Here is a 5,268-nt window from a genome sequence, read left to right as displayed (position 1 = left end):
ACAGGAGGCGCTTACTTCCGGCGAGAGAACTTTTGGAAAAGCAACGGCCAGGAATGTTGGCAACCGGATCACGGTGTGGCTTCCGCCGGGAATGTTATACTCCGCCACGATTCGATCGTGTGTGGCTAGCTAGAAAATGACTTGGGCTCCTCGAGGTCCCCGGCCTGAAATTCTAGTGAAAAATGCTCCGAGTTCCCACGCACTTGCTCCATATGAGAATGCTGGAGACTTTCCGCCCCACTGATCGATTCATGGCGATCAACATCAACTGATCTTCCTTGCTGGGTCTTGAGCTTGAATGGTCGTTCAGCACAGCACGCCTGAAAGTAGGAGGAATCTAGCTTTTTGTTTGGCATCCAATGGTTACGCAACTGGCTAGTAGCTAGTAGCTCAATACTACAACTATACAAGCCGATCGATGTCGCTCACCCTCTGCCGCAGCTGCCGGTCAGCTATGCCGGCCTGCCTAGAACCCTAGAACCCTACCCTCATCGCCGTTTTCTTTTTCTTTCTTTTCTTGGAGATTCAATTCAATGGCGTGCGAGAAAGCAAGAGATATTTGTGCGTGCATATCTTGGATCAAGTCGCCGATTACATATCCTCTGTGCCTGTCACGTGCTGAGAGCCGGAGAAGTTTGTTCTATGTCCACCCGTTCGGGAATGCCGGCACTGCACGCTTTTCATCAGGATCGGTCCTCTACAGAGGACAGATACACCGAACACTTTGGCGTGCATGCGTGCGTGCTTTTGCATATCGCCCCTGCTTTTTATATTCGTGTATGCATGTTCGGTTTTTAATCTTGAAATCGCAACTGCCTCACCAACCATGATTAGGCTAAAAAGTGTCAAGTGCTCTCAAAGCTAGTACTCCCTCCGTTTCGAATTATTTGTCTTAGAGTTGTCTAGATATGAAGGTATCTAGCACTAAAATGGATAATTCGAAACGGAGGAAGTACAATATAAGGCACACATATGAAATATTCTTTCATGGAATCATAGTCATTAGATGTTTAGATTTGTGTAATAGATGTGGTACAACTTTGCTTTTTCAAGCACGAACGTACTACTCCCTATTATTTAGATTCGTGTATCTGTGTCTCAACTACACATAGTGCGGTAGGGGACTAGGGGCATAATGTTGCACAACAGTGGACAATTCTTTCACCGTCGAGATCGTGCCGATGCCTCGACGGTTTCAACGCATTTTTTCTTTCAAAAAGAATGTTGAAATCTCGGCCTCTACATCATGATGATGCACACATCCATTCTTATTAATTATTAAAAAGAGTACACAACAAAGGCAACCTCAACAAAATCATTGCAAGAAGGGCTTTTATCATTTATGCCACTAGTTGTGTCCCACTATTCAATTTTGCCATCAGAAGTTACAACTGCTCAAAAATGCCATTGTTCCATGAGATACTTGCTCAAAAATGCTATTAGATATCTCAAAAATGCCATCGTTTCATTAGATGTTTGCTAAAATATGTCATTAGACATCGTTATTATCAGGTCAAACTTGTTGACCATGTTATATGATGAAAATACCCCTATACCCGCATGTCAGCTCTCTCTATTTCACAATGATAAGTGTGGATCCCACTTGTTAGGAGTAAGCTAGCGATTTTTTTTAAATAAGAACATTTTTGTGATCAAACATGACTCACATTTTATTGTAGTGAGATAGAGGGAGAGCTCACATGTTGGTCTATAAGTATTTTTGTCATTATAACATGGCAAACAAGATTTGAGTTGACGGTAATGGCTTTCAGTGGCATTTTTGAGCATGCGCCTAACGAAGAAATGCCATGTTTGAGCAATTGAAATTCCTAGCGACAAAACTGAGTAGTGAGAAATAACCAGTGGCATAAATGATAAAACACTATGACTAGGTCGACTTCTTTCTCATCAGCTCCTTCAAAAGAGGGGTACACGCCCTCTCGTCATCATCGTCACGTCTGCCCAGTGAGTGTCAGGACAAGAATTTTCATCCTAGTTGTCCAAACCAACCACTTAAGGCCAGTACATCAAACAACAGAGACAACACCTTCAACAAGGCAACATTGCAAGTTTATCGCTGTTGAGCCCGACCAATAAAGGAAACATAAGTTTTCACCAGGACATGAAGTGGTGTTCCAAACATCATCTTGAAGACGGATGGTTTGAAAGTTACCCCGGCAAGTACCCTGTCATAGTTCTAGTAGATGGGTGGGACAATTCCAACACATAGCGCTCAGTGATCCCTACGGCCCTCTGTCGGGGAGGCCGCTAAAGATGTTGTTGTTTTGGTTTTCTTCTCTGGCATGACACTGTTCTACGCCTTCTTTTTCTCATGTTGAGGAATACAAGCTGGGGGTTGAGGACGAACTTGCCAACGGTCGGGTCCGTCGCTAACCAGCCAAAAGCTCTGGTCAAAGAAAATAAGAAAAATGAGGGTGGGGAAGAAGATATGTTGGGGAAGAGCATAGATGACATCCTGGTCGTGATGGTGGCACTGCTAGAGTCGCGGATTCATTTTGTGAAGCTCGATAACTTAGACTGAAGGCCGTCTCAACAAAGATCAAAACACTGCTCATGAAGAGCTCATTTGGTTTGCAGGATTTAAGAAACACGGGAATAGGAAATGATACATGAATGTCAAAGGAGTGCATGCGCAAAATAGTGGATTTATAAACACATGAATTTTGTTAACTTTGGTGTTTGGTTCGCAGGAATTGTAAAAACAAATGAATCCTAATAAGCATGGTGAAATCAAAGTCAAACGACATAAATTTATAGTTAGAATGCGGAAATTGGCAATGGCTCCTAAGTGCATACGCATCCATTGTTTAAATACACATTTTGAAAATTTGAAAAAATTCAAACAAAAATCCCGCGTGTATATCCGGACATTCTATGTGTGTGCACAAAATTTTCGGTGAAAAACGAGGTTTTTTGTGGCTTGTGTAAAAAAGACAATTTCTGATGCTTCATTATAACTATTCATTTTGTATTTGTTTATCTTTTTTACACAAGCCACAAAAAAGTCTTTTTCACCGAAACTTTGTGCATGCACATAGAATGTCCGGATGTACCCGCGGGATTTTTGTTCCAATTTTTTCAACCTTTTAGAATGTGTAGTTAGACAATGGGCGCATATGCACTTAGGAGCCAAAACACCGCGTCCGTTAGAATGCTATTATGTCGCAAAGGATTATAGTCTCATTTTTTCTACATAGATATTTGGAAATAAGGTCCAAGAGGATGTTAGAATTCCTACACTTTTTCATTGAAACTGAGATAAAAAAATATTCTTCATTTTTCGTTTGCCTCATTCCTTTGAGCGAAAGGTATGAATACTTGAATAGTATGACCATAGGAGCAAAAAGTTACATCGCTATATTATTTTTCTCTACTTTTACTTTGAAGCAAAGGATCCCTAAGCATTGAACATGCAAAAGTCACCTTTAGCCATAGCCCAAGCACACAACCCCTCCTTTCCAGCTGGAGAGTGGCGTTTTGGCATATGAGAGCACGCGCTTCTTGTTTTTAAAATGTGTTTTAAATATATTTTAAAATGTCAAAAATTTCCAAACAAAAACTTGACGCGTACATCTCGATATTGTACATACTCACAAAGTCGTTTCGCGAAAAACCGACAACTTATGTATCGCGTGTGAAAAAGGACAAAATCCGGTGTTAAAAAATGCTTTTCACAAGACATCTTTTTGTCTTTTTTACACAAGCCTAAAAAAATGTCGGTTTTCTCCGAAACTTGAATGTGCGCACATATAATATTAAGATGTATGCGCCAAATTTTTGTTTGGATTTTTTTCACACTTTAAAATATATTTTTCGCGTGCAAGAGCGCGCGTTCCCAGAAGCACCAATGGATTTTCGTGGCATCACCTTGATCCCTTCCGTAACATAATAGGCTTTGGAATTGTCGTGACCTTGTAACCTAGCACCAGTGGCCCATGGGTTTTCCCACATTTGGTGCCACCTATGATTTTCTTGTGAGAGCTATAGTGGTCGTACTGATTCCTACAACCGTCTCCCTTAGGAGATTTCACAAATGGAAACGACCCAGCAATTGGTTTCAAGTCAGTGTGTCGCTCCGTGAGGGTCGCTTCTCGCTCGGTTTGAAGTCCGGTTTTATTCAAAAACTTCCCTTTTCATATTTTTTGGGTTTTTAGTTTTCTGTGTTTCTTCACCGTTTTACTTCCGTTTTCATTGATTTCTTTGGTGTAACTTTGGTTTCATTTTTTTTTATCATCTTCTTCTTTCAGTTTTTCTTTGTTCCTTTATTGATTTTCATCAGTTTTCATCAGGGTTTTTATTTAATTTTTCACACATGGCAGCTTTTTACTATATACATTGTATATTTTTTATACATCAAGAATATTTTAATTTTTAAACACATGATTAACATTTTTCAAAATATATGTTTTGGTGTCTATTATTTTTCATAAACATAGTACAATTTTTGTATACACCAGGAACAATTTTTATACTAGTCAAACATTTTTCAAATACATGCTTAGCATTTTTTTTAAAATAAATATTTTGATGTATACTGTTTTCCTACACATTTTACATTTTTGGTATACATAGGGAACATTTTTTATACACGCTTAATATAATTTTAAATATAAGACAAATATTTTCTTCAGATATTTGTTTTTGATGTCTATTTTTTCATTCATAATGTGCATTTTCCGTACAGATGGAACGTTTTTCTATACACGTTAAACATTTTTCCTAATACATGTTTATTATTTTTTTCTCAAATATATAGTTTGATGCCTAATTATTTTCATACACATTGTACATTTTTTGTATACATTATAAAAATTTCTTATACATGTTTACATTTTTAATATATATTTTTTATTTCTAATTTTTTATTCATGTTGTACATTTCTCTATAGATCCAAAATATTTTTTATACATGTTTACCATTTTTTTTGCACTGCTACAACATTTTTTAAATATGCAATGAATGATTTTAAAAAACTAAAAATTTGAATGTCAAGAAAAACGTGGAGAAAATTGAGAAGAAACGAAAACCCCGTAAGGAAAACGATCTTAAAAAACTGGCCTGGCCCATTTACGGGAGCTCTACAGACGATTTCACCTTCAGGGTCGCGTCCCCATTTTCCTACTTCCAGATCACCCTATCACTTTGTACTATAGCTAGGCCCAAGCACATGAATCACGTAGGGCGTGCTTGGTTGCCGTGCGCTATAGCACCCGCATTGCATACACTTCTCCACCCAACCTGGCTAT

The sequence above is a fragment of the Triticum dicoccoides genome, chromosome 3A, assembly GCF_002162155.2.
Source record: "Triticum dicoccoides isolate Atlit2015 ecotype Zavitan chromosome 3A, WEW_v2.0, whole genome shotgun sequence".
Taxonomy (NCBI): domain Eukaryota; kingdom Viridiplantae; phylum Streptophyta; class Magnoliopsida; order Poales; family Poaceae; genus Triticum; species Triticum dicoccoides.
Note: the sequence above shows the minus strand (reverse complement) of the source record.